The 24,017-nt window shown below is 43.4% G+C and overlaps 1 protein-coding gene across 1 annotated transcript in view; it reads right to left on the reverse strand.

The window, feature by feature from the left end:
• Afg1l (AFG1 like ATPase) overlaps positions 1 to 24,017 on the reverse strand; it is a 121,481-nt gene that overhangs the window by 41,642 nt on the left and 55,822 nt on the right. The gene's annotated exons all lie outside the window — the stretch shown is intronic.

Here is a 24,017-nt window from a genome sequence, read left to right on the forward strand (position 1 = left end):
GATGGTTTTTGTTTTATCTTATACTTACATTTTGTTACGTTTTGTTGTTAAAAAACAATAAACATTTTGGAGAAATGGCCCTGACAACCAACCAACCAACCAACCAACAAACAAAAAACAAAGGATGACTTGGAATTTTTAAGCTTTCTGCATATATATGTGTGTATGTATACATATACACCTTAATTATAAATATAATATATATATATATATATATATATATATATATATATAATTCCTGAGATGTTCCAATGAAGTTATATGAGCTTAGAACAAAAAAAAATTTAACTCATGTAAGATTCATAAAACTGAAGTTGCAATATTAAATATATTCAAAGCCAATAAAATAATAATTTAATTTAAAAGTAAGTTTTGCATTATGTTTTCCTGAAACTTCCCAAACTGTACTGTGAGCAAATTTCTTCGAGTACCTACATTTGCGTTTCTGCTTAACTCTTAAAATAGCCAATTTTCTTTCAACCACAAGGTTTTGTGGTGGTGCACACCTTTAACCCCAGCACTTGTGGAGGGGAGGCAGAGGCGGGCGGATCTCTGATCTCTCTGAGTTCCAGGACAGCCAAAGTTACACAGAGAAACCCTGACTTGAAAAACAAACAACAAAACAAAACAACAGCCGACTGCCATAACTATGGAATAAGAAGGTGGAAGCTACCAGAAGGAATGCTTTATGGATCTGTGGTCCGCGAACTGGGTCAGACATGTGTGGTAACATTTAAAATCACACAACAGCGACACTTTCTGCAGATTCGCCCCTCATTTCTAAATACTTGTCACTGCCCTCGTCATTGCTATCTTCAGCATCCTCTGTCATCCTGTATCACCAACCCTTCCTGCATTTATTATTCCCTACCTCCTGGCCGCATGTGTACATGTAAATCACACACACATGCATGCATACACTCACGCATGCACACACGCACATACACGTGCACACATGTATGCACACATGTATGCACACACGCACACATGCACACACGTGCACACACATGCATCCACACACTCACGCATGCACACACTCACGCATGCACACATGCGCGCACGTGCACACATGCATGCACACTCACAATACACGTGCACACATGCATGCACACTCACACATACACGTGCACACAGGCATGCACATTCACACATTCACGTGCACACATGCATGCACACTCACGCACGCACACATGCACACAGGCATGCACGCACACACACCCTCGCTCCAAATGCCTTTTTACAAAGCTCATGAACCTTGCAACATCTCCCTGTACAAGAGGGCACACGCGTGCATACATACAAGCATATGTACTCATTGAACAGCAGGGTTTTAGGCTATGTCAAGAAACATTTCAAAGGATGTCCTTTCAGTTCGTGACAGTGAGGGCTTAAGCCACCAGCTCAAAGGAAGAGTGTGCACAGTTACAGAGCCAGCCCTTGTCCTCGTCACTGAGGAAGCCTGTCCTGGACAGTCAGCGAGGGCAGCCATTCATCTGCTCCCTCTGCTGCAGAACCTGTCTGCTCGCCACAGGGTGTTTGCCAGGTTCTGCATCTCTCTTCAACCATAATTTAGGACCCAATCTTCCTGCTTCAGTCATAATTTCTTCTCTGTTTCTCACTTTTTCTCTCTTTATTTTTTATTTCCTATTTTTTTTCTTTTGCTATTAAAAAATAAGGCTAATGGAAGTTATACAAGCTTCAATCTCTCTTTCTGGGTAACTAACTTCTCAAACATGTGAGTGATTAAAGCCGCAGCAAATGATTGCATTTGTGCTTTCAGTAATCACCACCAGGAAGACCTAATCAGCAGCTCAGAGCTGTACCCAAAGCCTGGGATGCGAGCTCTTAATTGTCAGCAAGAGACTAACTCCCAGTTTATATTTTTAGAGAAAAATAAACGTCAAATTTTCAGATTGTTTGCACTTCTCCTGGCCTGCACTCTTCAAAGCCCTTTGCAAAGAGGTAAAGGCTGTACTATCCCCAAGTTGAGGATAAGCCTAAGGGGTCTGGTTTCTCAGAAACTCCCTAGTTTCTGAGTACCTTTGCAAATCCCATGACCTCCTAACGGCACTGGCATCACGCATAAGCACCGTACCAATCAGCCTCCAAGGGAAATTTATTTCCAAATAGTTTGTGTATTTATGTACAAAGGACAAATACAATTTAAAAATCTGAGGATGCAATTAGGATGATCTGGGGGAGCAAAGGAAGGAGATTACATACTTCAGACAGCATGAGCCAAAGGCCTCTGACTTTGGAAAGAAACATATATTAATAAAGTCACTACCTCAGCAACTGACCTTGTCCTCAAATCTACTGTCATATTGTAGCCTTTAGGCAACCCTGCACCTCACAATGTTACTTTCTATGGCTTCTACTCCATTCCCAGATGATACTGGGGTCAGAGCTCAGGGGTCCAGGATTGCCTAACATGTCCAGGTGCCTGGTCCTCCCAGGGGACTGAAAAGAGGACAGTCGTTCATTCTTCCCCAGGAGGAGCAAAGGAAGCACAAACTCAGTGAAGAAAATCTTCACTGACCTCTAAAGAAAAGACTGAGAAATGTGCCTAAACTTCACATACATTTTCTTTTAAAATGAACAGCTTAGTGTAAAAAGGAAGAGAGGGAGGGAGGGAGGGAGGGAGGGAGGGAACAGCAGCTGAAGTTAGTTTCTGTTACCTAGGTGACTGTTAAATAAAAGTTGCAGGATGAAAACCATCAGAGCTTTGGCACGTTTTACCCATTAGTTAGCGCGGGGGGGGGGGGGGGGTGGGGGGGGGGGGGGGGTGGGGGGGTGGGGGGGGGACGAATGAGACTACCCTGTTCCAGAAAATGAAATATCTAATAACTAAGTCCTACTGCTTAATTCTTCCTGAAACTTTATCTTACTGAACTAAAAAACATGATCCATTCTTACTACTAAACACACACACACAAACACACACACATACACACACCTACCTACCTTTGGGCACTATTTAAAAGCATAAACGTAGAAGAACTCAGGAAGAGATACGCAGATGCCTCTGAGTTCCAGGACAGCAGGGTCTACATAGTGAGATTTTTGTCTTCAAAAATAAAAAAATTAAAAAAACAAATATTCTATTCCTTTTTTTTTTTAAGTCCGCTAATAACTTACATCCTTCATGATTTTCCTAGATATAAAGAAATAATGGGGGACTGGAGTTAAGAGCATCACTGGCTGCTTTTCCAAGGGGTTGGATCCCTACCCAGCACCCAGAAGGTGACAGTTCTAGGGGATCTCAAGCCCTTTTCTCTAGCCTTTGAGGGCCCAGGCACACAGGTGGTACAAAGATATAAAAGTAGAAAAAACACCCATATACATAAAAAAAAATCTTAACACACACACACACACAGGTTAAGGGTGTAGCTCAGTTGGTAGAGTGCTCGCCTGGCTTGGAGGAGACTCTGGGTTCTATGTCCGGCACCACATAAACCAGATGTCGTGTCCCATGCCTGTAATTCCAGCAGTCCGAGGCTTAAAGCCTCATAGTGAGTCTAAAACCTTGCCTCAAACAGCGGTGAGAAACAGATGATTATATACATGATTCTAAGCTCAGATATTTTTGATATCTTAAAGGTCTATGAGAATAAAATAACTACAGGTGTGGATACAGTAAAGCTTTATGACATACTATATTATTTTTATGTTAAGAACAGACTTGCGCAAGTAAGTGACAAGTACATGGGAGAAGCTGAGCCCAGAACAGAAAGGTGAGGAGTGGGGACATCTTCAGTTTTTCTGAGGTGCCTTTACACTCCAACAGCTGGTCTCATTTAAGATAGCCACGTCCTGATGCTTCTAACGTGTGTGTGTGCATGCGTGTGTGTATGCGTGTGTGCCTGTGCGCATGCGTGTGTGTGTGCGTGTGTGTGTGTGTGTGCGTGTGTGTGCATGTGTGTGTATGTGAGAGAGAGGAAGAGAGAGAGCTCTCCAGAGCGGGTGTGCTGAGGAGGGTGTGCACCGTCGCGGGGTGCACACTGGTGCAGAAGCCAGATGAAGATGCTGTGTGTCCTCCTCTGTGACTCCAGCTGATTCCAGTGGCACAGTGTCTGTCCCCAAACCTTGTTGGTTTCCAGGCAGCATGTCCTGCTGATCATCCATTTTCCTCCCCCACATTGCTGGGGTCACAAGCACATGTGTCCACACCCAGTTTTTTTGTGCAGGCACCAAAGATCCAAATTAGGCTTTCAAGGTTGCTCTCTTCTTACCTAACTGAGCCGCCTCTCCAGCAACATGGTTAAAAGTGCAAATACATAAACTTCTGCACAGCTTTGCCTCTTGTCATTAAGATGCAATGCACTCAGTCTACATAAAACATCACTAGAGTCTCTGCAGTCCTGGCATCCCCTGCCAGAGCCTGACTGCAGCACCACGGGAGGCCGGCCCAACTCGGGACCACAGAATCCGCTCCCTCACAAGGGCCTTCTTTCACGTTTGTGCGGGCATTGTGTGTCACTGGTTTATCTGTTGCTCTATCACCGTTTCTTCTTGAGTCTGCCCAAACAGATTCATGCTAGTGTGGCTTTACTCTTTACTTCGTTGTTTGTTTACTTCTGGCTTCCGGTTTCTGAAGAGGGTCTCTTGCAGCCCAGGCTGACCTCTACCTCACCACGTAATGTAATGAAGATGATCAGAGGATCATGAGTCCTGAGCCTGCTGCCTCCACCTCCCAACACTGGGATTATAGGCACGCTCTGCTGAGCACGGAGCCCAGGCATCATCCAGTTATTCACCTTTACCAACCACGGAGCAACAAACGTCCTCACATGTGGCTTCTGCTGCGGTGTGCCCCTGCTCTTGCAGGGACTGTTAGAGCACAGAGTGACAATATGCTTGGCCTCCACGACTCCACGGGTGGCAGCAGCTTCCCGAGGTGGCTGCACGGATCTACACTCACAAGAGTTCACACCAGTGGCATGTGAACACCCCTGTAATTCTATCTGCTGCTGGCTTGTAGAATTACAATTGAACCTGTCTGTCTGTTTAGTTCAGAATCCCACTGTGCAGCATGGGATAGCCCTGAACTCATTACTTAGCCCGTATTGGCTCAATTTGGTAATCCACCTGTCTCAGCTTCCTAAGTGTTGGGATTATAAGCATGTAGTACCACTGGTTTGTCAATGATTTCGATGTGTGTGTGAATGTGTCCATGTACACGTATGCATGTGTGTGGGTAAACATGAATACACACGTGAGTGTCAAGGCCTGAAGTTCATGTTTGGTGTCTTCCCTGATGGCTCTCTGCTTTATTTCCTGAGGCAGACCCTCTTGCTGAGCCCAGACCTTGCCAATTCGTCCTAGTGGCACTAACCAGCTTGCCCCAGGATTCCCATCTCTGCTTCCCAAGGGCTGGGATTATTGGCAGACATGACAGCCGACTTTTACAAGGCTTCTGGGTGTTCAAACTCAGATTTATCCTCTGTGCCAGCTCCCATCCCCTCATAATTGGTTTTTAAACAGGGACTCTGCTTCCTTGAAACGCTCTCACACATGTAAATTTTGTGACTGACTTTTCAGAACATACTAAAGATGCTTCTTACATTTCATAAATATGACACATTGTTTTATATTTCAAAGTGTGCACTTGCAACTTAACAATTCCCCACCAAACTCAATACTTATTTCAGATCTGCAAGGCACTTCCTAGGTGTCTAGGCAGTTAATGATGGTTCAGATGGTCTGGTAAATTCAGATATTTGCTTCAAGTTACCTACCATGTTTCCTCCGGAACCGTGGGCTTATTTCTCAATTTGATAGACTGATTTCCTTTGCCAATTATAGCTGTGTGATTTTTCTTTCTTTCTATCTATATCAATCATTGATCTAATGTATCATCTATCTGTGTGTCTAATATATCTATTTCCCTATCTAATTTATCATCTACCTACATATCAATCTGTCTAATGATCATATATATATATATATATATATGTCTATCTATATATCTATTTGCTTATCTGTCTGTCTATCTTCTACCTTGCAATACAGGGAACTGACTTTTCAATAACTAGTTTCAGAATTTCTCTCCTTTCTAAAATGAACATACACTTTTTCCTATAGTAACCCTGCATAGTAATGACGAGAATCCCCTGAAACAATAGACCTAGACTGGCAGATTGAATTAGAAACAGGGCCCATCTATCCTTCCTTTGCCTCACCAAAGGCAGGCACTACCTTAGAGTAAAATGACAGAACATGGTGTTCTGAGCAGATGAAGCTAGGACATGAGCAGGGAAAACAGACCTAAAACCAAAACTGACCAGAAGGGAGTTTAAAAAAAAAAAAAAATCATTTGTTATAATTGGGGAGCGACCAATCACCAAGACATTACAGTTCTAAGCAAACATGTACCCAACACCAGTGTTCCCAGCTTCACAAATTCTGCAAGGTACACAGTCACAGATTAACCCCAAGACAGCAATGTTGGGTCACTCACTTCTGGCGTCGATTATGACAACAGATGTGCCATTCAAACAAACAAACAAACAAAACAAATAAACAAAAACAAGCTGAAGCATTACAGTTAAAGGACAGCATAGGTCAAAGAACCTAACAGACAGCTACAAAGTATTCCAGCCAAACCCTGCAGAAGAGATTCCTCCCAGGAACCCAGGAGACTTTCCCCGAATTGCACCATGCATTTGAATACCAGCCTCAACAAGTATGGGAAGATGGAAATCACTTCTTAGGGCTGCACGGAGAGGAGCCCTGGGGCACATTTGATAGACAGTGGGCGGGAATTGAGAAGCAGGGGTGTAAGCCGGGAATAGGGTGGGACACAGAGGCTCAGGGAGCATAGCACAGAGGGCCAACAAAACTAACGACGTATGAAGAAGCCATGAGGAAACACATACTGGGCAAGTTTTAAAGCCGCAAATGGTTCGAAGGCTGTCCCCTGTGTGAGTAGATACGGCTGCTGCCAGAAGCCGTAGGCTATGCATCAAAGTCCGAGACGCTACGAGTGAACGCTGTTGGTTGCCCATCAGAACCAGATGAAAGACTGACCCTGTTGCTGAAGATATCGCATACTTTGGCTGCAAGACAGCCATCCATCCATCTGGGACCAGCCTGAAAACTCCCTCCCTGCTGGCCAGCCCTCACTCATAGTCCTGGGAGAGGCCATGCCGACTGCTGGGAGAGAATCTCTACAGGCACTATTGCTTAGCTGTGGACCCTGCTCACAGCACCAGCCAGGCCAGATGTGCTGTTCCAGAGGTGATAAGCCATTTTATGGCTGGATTTAAGTCCTACTCCTCACGAGGGAACCCTGGGTTAAGGACTTCATAGGCTACTGCTGATGTTCTGCTAAATGGGCATGATGTACCGAACAAAAGGCCTTCTCCGTAACTATGCTTACACGCACAGGTTAGCCACGTGTCCATTGCAGACGGAGAAGCTTCTTTGTGGAGAGGGCAGTGGTGAATGCAGAGACCCACGCTGGCTAAGTGTTGAGAACGAGAGACTGTCCCGTGCTCAGCCTTCTGTAAGGCCCAGGGATCATCGCCAAAGGTGAGGGAGAGGAGCGGGAGGGAATGAGGGATGCATAATGGCAAATGCACTACAAAGACTGGACCCACCGACCACATCCTGGCGCAGACAGGGGAGGAGCTCGGGAGACCCCGCCCCTCCCTGAGGATTTCAGCTCATGGTGGGTGAGTGGGACCAGGAAGAAAGGCATTTAGCCACTGGGAAAGCGTCCTGCGCTCCTCTGACAGCAGCCCTAGTGACACCCAGTGAGGTGGCAAAAAATAAGTAAAAATTTAAAACTGAAAAGGAGACCACGAAAGTAGAACCAGCTGGGAGGGAAGAAAGAGTTGGGAAGGGACGGCAGTGGGAAAAGAAGATCTAAACACAGCACACATGTGTGTGAGAATGTCATGACGAAACTCATTATGATATTAATATGTATTAATCGAAAAGACGGTAACAAAATGGGGGAGATCCCAGGCCAGCGGGAGAAGAGCCTGCCCAAGACAGGGTCCACATGGGTTGCAAATGCCAGAAATGCCAGGACCTGAGCGCTGGGCTGTTAGCTCGATTTGGCCCAGATCATAACTCAGAGCGCCCTGGGTGTTGGAACGGATCCGTGGGGCTCGCTGCTCCCCGCGCTGAGTTTTAATCTTGCTCTGGCCCTATCCTCTCTTGTGCCCTCCAGTTCCTCCCCTTGGGACTGGGAATATTTGTTCTGTGCTGTCATGGATTGGGAATATGTAACTCATAGTTTTGATTTGACAAGGAAGGACTCACAGCTAGGAGTCAGAAAAGACCTGAGCTTTGAACTTTTGGACAATGTCAGATATGTTAAGACTGCAGCAATTTTTAAATTGGACTGAAGGCCGGGAGCGGCTCTGTAGTCTGCTACATCAGTCTGGAGCGGCTCTGGGGTCTATTAGAGGTCTTGCTGGGGATGTTAATGATTTACTTTGTCTTTCCTCTTTCTTAGACAGGCTGACTTCTTTCCTAATATTTAGAGGGGGCTGGAGAGATGTCTCAGCAGTTAAGAGCGCTTGCTGCTCCTGTAGAGGTCCCAGATTTGACTGCCAGGACCTGCGTGGAAGCTTTACAACCTTCACCCAGTTCCAGGGTATCTGACACTCTCTTCTGGCCTCCAAGGACATTGAATACATGTGGTGCACTTAAACTCATGCAGGCAAATCACCATAGAAAAACTGATAAAGATAAATAAATGTTTAAAAAGTATTTGGACTCATAAAATACAGTATTTGTTATCTCTAAATATAGTGAGAAATTATAGAGAACTTAAACCAACTCTTTAATGGGACTGCTCTGGCTTTAACGGTACATTGCTCCTCTCTTCATTCAGACACGCCTCCACACCTCCACGTGCATGTATGTCCTTTCCTGCCAATTACATGCTTTAATGTCATGCTATCCAGACGTGACAAGAGCAAGTCCAAGGCAGGTCCTGTGACAGATATGTGACAGAAACAACTTAAAGGGGGGGGGAGCTTATTTAGGCTCATGGTTTCAGAGGGATTTCAGTTCACCTTGACCAGGAAGTCCTGATGGTGGACCAGAAGATGGCTTGAACCAGGGACAGGTACACCTTTCCAAGGCCACCCTAGCGACTCTCCTCAAGGAGCGATGAGGTAGAGTGGAGGATGGGAAAGGGGGCTTCTGTTACTTAGTAAACTCGCTCTCTTTCTTACACACATACACACAGAACACACACACACACACACACACACACACACCCGCTTACATACGTACTACATCAAGGATACATTTGTTTGCCACCAGTGAAATTTTACAAGAGAGAAGATCTTCAGACTCCCTATGCGTTGTCCCCTAACAGTGATGATGAGATAAAGCTGACAGCTGCCCATCTTGCTGGAATCACAATTACACATCGCCAGCTCTGTGTCAATATATAATTGTAGCTAATACTCCACTGTTCGCATTAGCCAAGAAAACCAGTGTCCTCAATCTTGGCAGCAAAAACAAAAATAAAATAATATACAACAGGGTATAAAGACTGTATCCCCAATAATTTTTTTTGCAATAGCTGTTCTATCAAACATAGAAATAACCTTTATTTTCTCCCACAAAAAGAAATTCTACAAGATATCTTCTGGGTGACAGGAACCTCCCAGAATAAGTCACTTTTAAAAATCTAGAGTTTTCACAGCCAGTAATTTACCTAAACATTTTTCCTTCTTCTATGTAAATAACCAAGATAAGAAAGAACTTGCCCACCCAACACAAACAAAACATAATACTCTGCTGATTGTATTAGGAATGTGCAAACTCATAGCATGCAATTCTTACAGTCATTCTCTGACATCATGAAGAAACTAGATCCCAGGAAATATTTAGCTTTAAAAATGGCCTCTGCTCATCCCTGCGGACTTGACTAACAAAGGTTTGTGGTGAATTCTAAACTCCAGTTTCTCTCTCTTCTTTTCATTTGTCCAATTTTTTTCTCTGTCATTGTTCATTAGCGCTTTTATCTGAAGATGAAAAGAGGCAACTTTAGTCAATCCAATAGTTATTCCTACCAAAAGAAACTGAGGGATAATTTTAAGCTATTAGCTAAAAACAAGTTTTGAGTCTCACTCTATTCAACTCACCATGTGTGAGGCCACAGCTACATGAATAAGGCAGATTACACAACAAAAATAAAGAATTCCAGATTGACAAAACAATGCAAAATAATTAATTCTGCCCAAAGGTGGTAATGTAAGACATATGCAAATATAATGAGTATGCACACACACCACACACACACACACCTACTCACACACACACTAACACACACTCACACACACATTCACTCACACACGCATCTCATGTGCACACTCACACACATGTGTGCGCGCGCACACACACCTGCTCACACACACTCACACACACTCACTCACACACGCATGCACACACACGTGTGTGTGCACACACACTCACTCACACACACATACATTGTGCAACATGGTTTGGTGGAAGGAACTCTTATTAAAGAAGAAGAAGTCTAGATTCTAATTCCAGTTCTGCAGCTAGCTGGGCCATGTTGAGGAAAAGGACAGCAGATATAATTCTCAGTTGGCCATAGTCTACAATATTGTTGTGGGATACGTGTTTCCAAAGTCCCTTCACACTCTGTGAGCATACATGGCAAAGCATTTTTCTATACTGGCCCTCATTGGTAGAGACTAGTACGGTATGAATTTGAGGCCCAATGTCTGTCCTCATTGTCCAAGGCTATCCCCTGTGCTACCCCAGATACTCTCCAGGTCACAGTATACTTAGCACAATATGCCTCCCTCGGCAGCCAGTCTTCCATACACACTTAGGAACTCCCATGTTCAATGGGCTTTTTAAGCATCTGGTTACAACTTAGACTGCTGCTCATTCTTGCTGCCCCTGTAGGAAGAGCGGCTACATTTGCCTTGTTCTGCTGTCCTCAGCTGCCTCTCTATTCCTAACTTAGTCCCAAGTCCGGCAGCTTCTCACATACCTACTCTTATTATTTTTAGCTCCCCCCACCCCTGTCCTGATCTCCCTTTCTTCCTTTAAGTCTTATCCAGTTTTCATAGGGAAATCTTCACTTCGTTCCAACTGGAGTACCATCCCCCAGACTAGGGGCTGTGTGAACTGGCAAGAAGCCAACAAAAGAAGGAAGCAATGTGGAAGATCACTCTGCAGTCCGCAGCCCCACAGTCCACAGCCCCACAGTCCGCAGTCCACAGTCCACAGTCCACAGTCCACAGTCCGCAGCCCCACAGTCCACAGCCCCACAGTCCGCAGTCCACAGTCTACAGTCCACAGTCCGCAGTCCACAGTCCGCAGTCCACAGTCCACAGTCTACAGTCCACAGTCCGCAGTCCACAGTCCGCAGTCCACAGTCCACAGTCCGCAGTCCACAGTCCACAGTCTACAGTCCACAGTCCGCAGTCCACAGTCCGCAGTCCACAGTCCACAGTCCGCAGCCCCACAGTCCGCAGTCCACAGTCCACAGTCCGCAGTCCACAGTCCACAGCCCCACAGTCCACAGCCCCACAGTCCGCAGTCCACAGTCCACAGTCCGCAGCCCCACAGCCCACAGCCCCACAGTCCACAGTCCGCAGCCCAACAGTCCGCAGCCCCACAGTCCACAGTCTGCAGTCCACAGTCCGCAGTCCACAGTCCACAGTCCACAGTCCACAGTCCGCAGCCCCACAGTCCACAGCCCCACAGTCCGCAGTCCACAGTCCGCAGTCCACAGTCCACAGTCCGCAGCCCCACAGTCCACAGCCCCACAGTCCTCAGTCCACAGTCCACAGTCCGCAGTCCACAGTCCGCAGCCCCACAGTCCACAGCCCCACAGTCCACAGTCCGCAGTCCACAGTCCACAGTCCACAGCCCCACAGTCCACAGCCCCACAGTCCACAGCCCCACAGTCCGCAGTCCACAGTCCACAGTCCACAGCCCCACAGTCCACAGTCCACAGTCCACAGTCCGCAGCCCCACAGTCCTCAGTCCGCAGCCCCACAGTCCACAGTCCACAGTCCACAGTCCGCAGCCCGCAGCCCCACAGTCCACAGTCCGCAGTCCGCAGCCCCACAGTCCACAGTCCGCAGTCCACAGTCCGCAGCCCCACAGTCCACAGCCCCACAGTCCACAGCCCCACAGTCCACAGCCCCACAGTCCACAGTCCACAGTCCGCAGCCCCACAGTCCACAGTCCACAGTCCACAGTCCGCAGTCCCACAGTCCGCAGCCCCACAATCTACAGTCCGCAGCCCCACAGTCCACAGTCCACAGTCCACAGTCCGCAGCCCGCAGCCCCACAGTCCACAGTCCGCAGCCCCACAGCCCGCAGCCCCACAGCCCGCAGCCCCACAGTCCACAGTCCGCAGTCCACAGCCCCATAGTCCACAGTCCACAGTCCGCAGCCCCACAGTCCACAGTCCACAGTCCGCAGCCCCACAGTCCACAGTCCGCAGCCCCACAGTCCACAGTCCACAGTCCGCAGCCCCACAGTCCACAGTCCGCAGTCCGCAGCCCCACAGTCCACAGTCCACAGTCCGCAGTCCGCAGCCCCACAGTCCACAGTCCGCAGTCCGCAGCCCCACAGTCCACAGTCCGCAGTCCGCAGCCCCACAGTCCACAGTCCACAGTCTGCAGTCCGCAGCCCCACAGTCCACAGTCCGCAGTCCGCAGCCCCACAGTCCACAGTCCACAGTCCGCAGTCCACAGTCCACAGTCCGCAGTCCGCAGCCCCACAGTCCACAGTCCACAGTCCGCAGCCCCACAGTCCACAGCCCCACAGTCCTCAGCCCCACAGTCCGCAGCCCCACAGTCCACAGTCCGCAGCCCCACAGTCCACAGTCCACAGTCCGCAGCCCCACAGTCCACAGTCCACAGTCCACAGTCCGCAGTCCACAGTCCGCAGCCCCACAGTCCACAGTCCACAGTCCGCAGCCCACAGCCCCACAGTCCACAGTCTGCAGCCCCACAGATCCATCCAGGGTTCGCTCCATTCCTGTGCCTGCCACTTGTCCTTCACAATGGCCAGCACTAAAGCGATTTTTGTTTTGAGATTTGTATGTACTATGCTGTATTTTACACCATTGGTAGCAATGCCGCCAATGAACACTTCGTCATTCCCTCTGTAGTACAGTATAGTTCTTTCCTATAGTCTAGTTACTTGTGGGCTGGAGAGATGGCTCCGCCGCTAAAGGCTAGGCTCACAACCAAAAATATAGCTACTTGTATTTCTTTTGTACTACAAAATCCTAATTTCCTCAATGGCAGGATTTACATACCAGCAACATTAGCATCTCCAGTGACTAAGCACCTAATGAGTAAATGCATGCTGAAATCAAAATATTACTTTGTTTTATTTCACAAGGAACATTATTTGCTACGCGGTGCAGTCGGACTTTGGTAGACTAGCTAGCTTAGACCCTTAACACCACATTTAGAACCCTGCTCAGAGAAAGAAATACAACACAGCCAAAAAAAAAAAAAAAAAAAATAAGTACACTTCTAAACTTGACCTTAGAAAGTCATGGCATTACAAGGGCCTGCAAATCTTGTAGTGTAACCCTTCACTTGCAGGTGAAAAGAAATCTCAAGATTTAAGGGACTTGACAGTCAGTGACAGAGCCAGGTTCACAAAGATGGCGGCTTTCATTAGAAGAGGAAGAGGAGGAGGAGGAAGGAAAGAAAGAAATTATATTAACTCTCTGAGAATTTCACACACACATGCAGTACATTCTGCTCGTATTTCTCCCGTTAGCCCCCCACCTCCCTCCCAGATGATCCACCCCTTACCCTTCCTCCCAACTTCATGCCTTTTAAACACTGATCGCCGAGTTCAATTCAATGATGACTTCTGTAATCTCTTGGTGTTTCTGTCATACGGAAAGTGCACGGATGTGTGAGAAGATTGGGGTGGTCGTGTGGTCTGTATGCACACATGCACACACACACACACACATTACTACTTTGGGTTATGAAGAATTTTAAAGGTTATTTAGATGTTATGAAGAGTTTAACCAGATAACCAAGTTTTGCTAATATAGGTCTCCTGCCAAGTATTACGGATTAACAAATAGACTATATAGATTCCTACACATCTTTAAAGGCAATGACAAAGTTCTTTTTTTTTTTTAAATAAAAACAAAAATCAAATTAAGCACTAGCTACTGATAGCAAGAGTATATTCTAACTACGCATTAATAAGTTCTTTCTACGGATTCTAACTTATAGCCCAATGCATGTTCGGGCCTTTGTTAATTTTATATGCTTACAGATGTTATGAGACAACAGTGTCTCAATAACCTATATATACTGCCTGAAACCGACTTAAAAATGGGAAACGTAGATAGATGTACGCACAGTCAACAGCAAACGAACACACGAAGTAGTTTGTGCCAAACACCCCTAGTATAATTAAGATTTTGACAGAGAAAAACCAAATTCACATAGCAGGAAAACAAATATCTTAGGCATCTGGAGCCTGGAGAACTTGGCCAAACTATTGTTCACTGAGCACAGTTTGTGTCTTCATGCTCAGATGTTGTTGAAACAGCAGACTTAAAAGAAATAATGTCAATGAATCCTACCAAGCACTATACATGACCTCTGGGGTAATTAGCAATCATTCAAAAGCAACAAGACTAAAATGTTCTATTCTTTATTACTGTCAGCTCCTATCTTGATCAGCATTTTAATAAAGATGGTTCGTTTCTAAGACAGTTTCATGAATCAGTCATAATTACATTCTGACATGCAGTGAATAGGAAAGCAAAACTAAATATCACTTCATCAACCTTTCTAACCTTTATGCAAGTATTAACTGTAAATAATTTTTACACAATCCTACAACAGGAAATCTGCATATTTCTTAGCTTTGTACATACTTTACCCCAAATGAGTTTCCTGTGACCTATACCTGAAAAACACAATCAGCCATAATTACCCAGTTTTGTGAGATGTTCAGGTGTTGCCTTTCAGAGTTCAAATCAACTTCAAGCATAAAAGGCTACTTTATTCCACAAATGGCACAATATGCAAAGTGGGTTAAGTAGCCAAAAGCATCTCAGATCACTGTGGCTTGAAAGAAGTCTAGCTGGAATCACAACGTCATAAGAAAGCTATCCTTAAGCAAAGTGACACTTACAAAAATTGATTCGTAGATTACACACGAAGGAATGGATTGCTGATGACTAAATTACAACTAAGATATGTTGAAAGAAGAATATTAACAGGGATGCAATCTGGGCACTTAGATATCTGACAGATAGGTTTTTTTTTTTTTTCTTTTTTTCCCAACGGATGCTGAATGCGGATGGGGGCTGTTGGAAATGTATCAGAACTAGGAGACTGAGGGATGGCGCCTCTGAGCCTGGATATTCTAAGTCTCCTCAGCTTCCCCTGCCCTTGCTCAACATATAGGTTACTTTTGAGTTCTCAAGTGACTCTTTTAATTTTGCTGAGGACTGATTTGAAAATATTTTGGAGCCATCAAAGTGAGCATAAATCAACTAACAATATATATTAACACTAGGTTTTAGGTGATTCGGCTGTCCCTGGTCACTCAACGTCTCCAAGTAAACACAATGCTTTCCCAGGGACAAGCTCTTCTTGCCAGGGGTAAAGTGACACTGCACAGACTACTGTGGACACAGAGCCGGGTCCCCAGACCTGTACTTCACTCAAAAATAACACAAAGTTTACAGTAAATGCACTGATAATATTTTAGCCAAACTGACCTCATGTAAAAGCTTAACCCTGTCACTAGTAGACCACTCTCTGCCAGTCCTCTTTGTGCCATTTCAATTTTAGGGTACGTTCTCTGCAGAAAGGAATCGAAAGCTATTCCCTGTATGGCTTCTTATTATCTTTCTTATAAACAATCTTACTAGAAAGTCACTGATTTTAAAGCAGAAAAAAAAAATCATCAAATCAGGAGGGTCTGAAAACACAAAAATGTGTTCTCCTCTGTGTGATGAATTTTGCTTAATTTTTCTGTTTGGCTTTCCTGTGCACTATTCTTTTATTATTTTTCTAGAGGTGCAAGTTAAGGAGTTGGGAAATGTGTTGACTTAAGGAAAAACAAAACAACAACAACAACAACAAAAAAAAAAACAGTGGTTACGATTTAAACAAAGCTAAAGATGGCTCCCTCTGCTCCCTGATGAGGTCCGCTACCTCATTAGGGACAACTGAAAACTTGTGATGCATTTTTTTTTTTTTTATTTTTTTTATTTCAAGAGAATCCAAAAGTCCTTGGTAAAAAGCAGACGGGGGGGGGGGGGGTTGTAGGGCCCATTCATTCTTTCTGTACCACAACCATTATGTCAAAAGTATAAAACGCTGCCTTTATGCTGCCAAGCCACAATGACTCTTCCTACATCAAAGGCTTTGCACCATGAGGGTTTTTTTTTCTTCAAAATTTATTCAAGCTAAGGGCAGAGAGACAACGATTCATACCCGCTAATTATGCCTAATTATCTATTCCCTCTTCTGACCAGCTCCGGCCAGGGCTAAGTGCTATCTGGATTTCTCACAACCTCCCTGTGCCCTGTCCATCCAGCCCCACAGTGCAAGCTTTGAAGAAAACAGTTGTGGCTTTTCAGAGTTTCCTCAATGTAGAGTTCAAGCAAATTAAATAATGATCCTGTTAGTTTTGACACGTTTGTGCGTTAAATATGAGGACCTCTTGGTTAATTTGGCAAATTCCTCGCATCTCCTCATGGGCGGACTCATAGTAACACCCTATTTTAAAGGAGTATCTCCCCAGGCTTTCTTTTCATGATCTAAATGAAATGTTTATTGGATTAAAGTCCTTCTCCGCAGACCTCCATGGTGGCCTGTGACAAAGAGCTCAAAAGTTCTTTTAATTGGCTCGAGTTTTAAGGGAGTGGAAAAGGAGAGTTCTATTTCACATTACATCACTAGCCAAGAAAATTGCCATGTGTAATTAAACTATTATCTCATGATGCAAAGAAGCCACTAATTCATATTTAAGACGCACGTCCTTCAAACCATTTTTGTCACGACAGAACCGATTTTTTTGTAATTAAACTGAAAATAACTATTTATTCAAGGAAAAGAATTCGAGTCCTAAGCTACACACTTTATATGTAAGACACAGCTGCTTGTATTTCAGCTAAAAACAAGTATATAACTAATACGTTTTATAGAAAAATCTTCATTTTCATTTTACGAGACAGGAAAATTATTTTTCAAAGCATGTACCCCAAATTACTTTTCCACAGGCTTTCTAACACTAAGTATTCATTTGGGGGGTAAAGATATAAAGTTACATCAAAACAATTTTTAATTTTTAATCCTATTTATCCATTCCAAGAACACAAAACAAAAACACATGTTACCAATGAAGTTTAATTGCTGCTATCAATATTTTTTCAGTTATTTTAAGTCTATTTTTCTTAAGCACATACAAAATAAGTTCATAGATGATGAGACCTTGGGTCAATTTCCTTACTTTCCTTAGATCTAAGAGTCGCTAATCACAGAAATGCATTACACATCAAATGATCACTCTTTTCTCTTGTAAGACATCAGACACCCAATAGGGTCCAAATGAACTCTAATAGTGGGAAGCCAGAATTATCTTGAATCCTAGAGTCCAGTCTGCTACATATGCTCTCCTCTATTTATTTCTGTGTTCAGTATTAAAGTAAAGACATCATCCTGCCCACCCACAAAGGGTGACCCCTGGAAGGCTGGCTTGGGTGACAGTTCACTGGAGGTCACATAGATGGACACTAACCCCTAGGCTAACACACTGAGAGCTCCTGTGCCAAAAGTCACCAGGAACTCACTCAGGTCACTCTCAACAGCTCTCAACCATAGAAGGACAAGGTGACAACTGCAGACCACAGCACAGACCTCATCCTCAACGTGATCATTAGCAGGGTACGAGCCCTCAAGAAAAGACCCTCGGAAAACAAAATCACAAAGACCAATATACATCTTCTTTTTTTAAATGCTTTTGATCGAGAAAACAAAGCAATCCAGAAACATTACCAAGTAGAGGATATATAATCATTCCTGAATATTAAATAGTACAAGCTTAGTAACAACAAAACTGTTACTCCCTTCGATTATTAAGCATCTATGCATTTCATATTTAAAATCAACTCACACTAAATCAAGTCATAATACAATGCTTCCAAGTGAGCAACATTTTTGCCAGAAATGGAAAACTCCAAAGAGTTAATGATAGGACCTTACTATTCTCTAATTTCATTTTCTAAATGGTGTCAGCGAAAAAGAAAATTACACTGTAGGACCCTCTGCTGGCCTCTGCTGGTTTCTGTCCACCAGCTTATGGTTAGCATCCCGGTAGTCAATTCCCTAAACTCTAACTCTAAGAGGAAATAAAGAGTTCCAAAAAGAGACAGTTTGTTGTCATGGTAAAAGACAGTCAGAAAGCTACTGGTGCTGGCAAAGACTACTGCACAGGGCGTTTCCCATGGGGGTGTTGTTTTAGAGCTGTTCTAGAGCTAAACTGATGATGAAAATCCAAAAAAGAAAGATCACACACGAGTGATTCAAACAAAACAGTCTGTGGTAGGTAAGTGGTGGAGTGAACAGAACATTTACCCAAATATAAAAGGCAGGTCGAAACTGTCACCTGTTTCCAGAACCTGATCAGATGGGACTGGAAATGATTGCCAGTCAACCTAACCCTCAAGACTAATATTAGTGCAATTTGGAGTTAACAACAACAAAAATCAATTCTTCTGTCAAAGTATCAGTTAGTCCTCTATACCTTTAAAATCATTTTAAATATGAAGGATAACACAGATTGTATGGAATGAATAATATTCAATCACTGTGCACTTAAGATGTGTTATTATTTTAATCTGTATAAAATTACTGGGTACAATGGCTCACATCTCTAATCTTAGCACTTAAGAACCTGAGGCAAGAGGATTTGCTGCAAGTTTGGGCCGGCCTGGGTTACACAGTGAGATTTGGGCCAGCCTGGAGTAAATAAATAAATAACAAAACACTAGATGTGAAAACTAGGGCTATAGATATGGCTTAGAAGTAGAATATTTGACCAACATGTACAAGTGCCTGGAATCAATCCCCAAGACTGCAAATAAATACAAGTATTATGTATGTAGGTATATATCTTTGTATGCATGTGAATACATGTATGTTTGTATTTTTGTATGTATATATGTGTGCGCGTGTGTGTATGTATGTACATATGTATGAGTGAAAATAATATTTTCATTTTATTCTAACAAAACAATCATCTCAAGTTATAGAATTATCTGCAAATTGATACTGGCCACGCTCTTGGCTTTTGACCCACCAAGCTCCCTACTCTCTATCTATCTCTATCTATCAATCACACAGGATTTTTGTCACATTAACAAATACCATTTCCTAGGGAAAAAACATGCTGTTTATACATATTATTTTAAGTAGCTGTTTGTTCATCACACATATTATCAATGAGGGTCCATACACTGTCTGGAAAAGGACAGAATGTAAATAGAATGTAAATATTTTAGGCTTCGGGTCTCAACTCTGTTGCTATAGTGAAAAGAGCTACAAACAACACACAAAGAAATGAGCATGATGCTTTTTAATAAGCCTTTATCACAAAAGCAGGTAACAGGCCAGGTGCAGTTACCTTCTGTATGCTGACCTGGGTACAAACAGTATCTGTAAAATATCACAGTCTAGAGGCTAGGGGCAGACACATTTAACAGTAAAGACCAAGGCTGTGCAGACACTGGCAACTGCTTTAACAATGTAACAATGTTACACATACTTTAGAATCCCCTAGTTTTTATAAATACCACAACAAATAAATACCACACTGTGTCTTTAATCCCAGAACTTGGGAGGCAGAGGCAGGTGGATTTCATCGAGTTTGAGGCCATCCTGGTCTACAAAGTGAGTTCCAGAACAACCAGGACTATCTCCCCCCCCCCAAAAAAAAAGCACTAAGTGATACATGGTTCTTCTTGTTTGCATGTAACACTGAATACATCTTGTTTTTATTTAGAGGTAAGAAGAGGGAATCTAAGTCTTACACAAATCCTCAAAGCCTGGAGTAAACAGAAGAATAGTAATAACTAGTTCATAAAATATTAATGAACTAATTATTAATCACATTTTAAATTTACAATCATCATGGCTTCAACCTTTCCAAATGCTCTCCTTCTTTGATCGATGCTCTTCTGCTTTTTCTGGTAACGTTTGACTTTAAGTCCCAATGTAAGCATCATATACTCTTTGGGGAGTCCTGACATTTGCCGCTTTCTCTGCTTGAGCTCCTCATTCAGGCCAAGGTCTCTTTGCCATGTACTTCAGCGCCCCGTACTTAATCCAATTACAGAAGTGCTCACATGACATGATAAAAATGTTATTCCTGAAATGTTTAATCAGATTCAATTCAACCACCACCGATTATTTTACTGTAATATCTCTATTTATAAGTTATTCATTTGACTGATGGTGTGAAATTTTAAAAAGCAATTTGCTTTAAGAAATTTCATGAAGACTGTAATTCCTACATTATCATATGTTCAAAAATACATATCTGTGGAGTTTTTAATTTAAGTGGCTCTGAAACATAGCAGGGATTTATTTATTTTTCCACTGGCCTGTTGGGGACAGAGTCTCACTATGTAGTCCAGGCTAGCCTTGAATATGGGGACCCACTTCCTCAACTCCTGAGTGCCAGCATTACAGCATTACAGATGTCAGCACATCTGGCATGTCTGGGGGTTCTAGGTTTGTATGATGACCCAGCTGACAGGGTGCCATATATGTTTTTGATTATTTAATTTTATGAGTATGGATGTTTTGCTACGGTGATATTTTGCTTACAATCTAACAGATACAGCTGGCCTGAAATCAGAGTGCAAAGCTAGCCACACTAGTTAGCCACAGAGGCCAGGCAGTGGTGGTACCCACCTTTAATCCCAGCCACTCTGGGCTACACGAGACTGAATCTGTCTAAAAGAGAAACAGCTCGCACATAGTGATCTCAGCACTTGGGATCCCCACACCTTTAATCCCAGCACTAGAGAGGAACATAAGGCTGGAGGAGACAGGAGCTCAGGGCAGTCTGAGGTTTGGTGGAGACAGATGCAGTCTCAAGTCTGAGGACAGGATCTGCCTTTTGATCTGAGCATTGCTGGAGGTGAGGACTCTCTAGTGGTTGGCTGCTTTGCTTTTCTGATCTTCAGCTTTAACCCCAATATCTGTCTCTGAGTTTTTATTATTAGTAATGGTTAGAATTAGTGCCACATTTTGACTGAATGTATGTCTGTACACATCTGTGCCGTGCACTACAGTTCCAGATGGATGTGAGCAGTCATGTGGCTGCTGGGAATTGAACCTGGGTACCCTGGAAGAGCAGGCTGCGCTCTTAACCACTGAGTCCAGCCCTGACACCTTGTAATATAACACTGTAAGAACAATTGCACTCTGCTTTATTATGTATCTACTTAGAACGTGCAGATCTCTTAGCAACTGTAGGATTTTTCCCCACTAATTTCTTTTCTTACTGACAATAGAGTTTTGCTTGATCTTGGAGTAAAATTATACAACAGAAAAATTTATTATTCTTGATGGAGTTAGGCAAATACACAGTGAACACTAAAATCTGGACTTTTCTGTTTTATGAAACCTGTTTTCTTTTTTAACCTTAGGTCTTTATTCTCCAGACATATGATTATGATGAGTGACTCAGGAAGCTGAGGCAGGAGGATGAGCTCAAGTCCATCATGAACAAACAGCAAAAACATTCCATGCACACTCACAAACATGGCACACGCACACAAATCAAGTGAATGTCAATACCCTACCTGCTTTCCTGATCTGGTGGTGTCTCTGAAATAGTTTCCACTTCAACAATTCCCCTTTGCTTTCATTTCTACCCGCTCACTTTTCTTCTGATCTTAGATCCAATTCATCTCCTTCACAGTGTTAGAAATATGACTTTTTCATTTCTCTTAAGATAGTAAAAACCATATCTTGTTTTGTTCTCTGAGTCAGGGAACTCATCATGTACTCTGAGTAACTAGTCAAGTCTTTCCTTCCTTCCTGCTCCAGAGCCTTCCTTCCTATATGCCTTTGTGTGTAAAAAAAACAAACAAGGTTTTGTATGTGAGTGTGTGTGTGTGTATGTGTGTGAGTGTGTGTAAGTGTGTGTGTATGTGTGTGAGTGTGAGTGTATGAGTGTGTATATGTGTGTGAGTGTATGTGAGAGTGTGTGTATCAGTGTGTGTGTATGAATGTGTGTGTGTGAGTGTGTGTATGTGTAAGTGTGTGTGTGTGTGTGTGTGTGTGTGTGCCTGCATGCATCATGCACAGGTGCCATGGTATGTGGAGGTCAGAGAACAATTCCTGGGGTTGGCTCTCGCCTGCCAGCAGGGCCTTTATCCAGTCAGCTACACTGCCAGCCCCTCTGTGTGTTTTAAAGTGGATTTCTGCTACACATTTCTGACTGGGCCAAAATGAGAATCCAATACTATCAACCGTAAATAAGCAAGATGTCATTCAGTTAAGGGTGAAGCCATCTTCACTCACAAAAGAATCTTCATGCAAACACAATGTCCTACTTTGCTTTCTGTTGCAATGGCATCTCAAGGAAGAAAAGGGTTTATTTGGCCTTTGTGAAGAGAAGCATGCTGGCCAGCTTTTTTATACAGCCTTGGGGACGGTGCCCCCCACAGTGGGCTGGGCCCTCTTATATCAATTAGCAACTAGCACATGCCCCACAGGCACGTCACCCAGCCACTCTGATCGAGGCCGCCTTTCACTCATCCTAGTGACCCCAGTCTGTGCCAGGTTGACCAAACACTGGCCAGCACAAAGACAGGAGTTCCAGTAGAACCATCTTTAGCATCTTTCCACTCAACTGTGTTCTGGTGCAAATATGGCATCTTTTGAATGAACTGGACATTTTCGATATTTTCTAATGCAATCTTTGATTCTTGGGCATGTCAGTTCATGCTCAATTTGAAATTATGGATCATTCATCTCTGCTGTTCTCTCTTCAGAAAAAATAAGAGCAGAAAATGAAATGAAAATGAAATTCAATTCAGTCAGTTTAGTTGTCTATTGATGGTGTTGTGTATTGAATTATGATAAATTACTGGCCAAAAAGGGAAACAAGGTTTACAGTCTCTCCCCCTCCAAAAAAAAAAATATAGACAAAGTTCTGTGAGCCTTCTCTTTCTATAGCTTATCATATGAAGATACTATTTTAGGTACCAATTTTTTTTTCTTGTTTGTATTTTGGTGTCTTTGTACAGCATATTACTTTGGAATATACAGGAAATCTACCTCTCCCTGTGTGTAAAGCATGGATATTAAAGGGAGACATTACTGACAGTTTGGGTCTTCTGAAAGCACTTTCTCCCAATCTATAAATATCTCAGAGAAATTAAAATCCTCAGGAACCACAAATCGGACATGGAAACAGATGTTTGAATTCTTCTTAGTGCCGGCACCAACAATAATCCAGCTAAAGTGTATGTCAAAGAGATTGTGTGACTGTGTGTTTAGGAGTACTTGAAGCCATTTCCACTCCTTTATAGGAAGGAATTTTGAAGTTTAGTTTTTGCTAAGTAAAACTTTATTCTTTTTCAGATATGTTGCTATGGACTGAGGATATTTAAATACCTAAAAATAGGTAAATTACATTTGGCACATAATTGTACTTCATTTGGGAACTATATACTTTGCTTTATGCTTTAGTGTTTGTGTACATTTTACATTCTTGACTAGATTATAAAGACCAGGAGATAAAAATCCCCTATTTCAGCCAAGCAATGGTGGCACATAACTTTAATCCCAACACTCAGGAGGCAGAGACAGGCAGATCTCTGTGAATTTAAGGCCAGCCTGGTCTACAGAGTGAGTTCCAGGACAGTCAGGACTGTTACACAGAGAAAGTCTGTCTCAAAAAACAAAACGAAGAAAAAAGAGAGAAAGAAAGTAAGAGAAAGGAAGGACAGAAGGAAGGAAAAAAGTCTGCTA

Source organism: Phodopus roborovskii, unplaced genomic scaffold, assembly GCF_943737965.1.
Source record: "Phodopus roborovskii unplaced genomic scaffold, PHOROB, whole genome shotgun sequence".
Taxonomy (NCBI): Eukaryota; Metazoa; Chordata; class Mammalia; order Rodentia; family Cricetidae; genus Phodopus; species Phodopus roborovskii.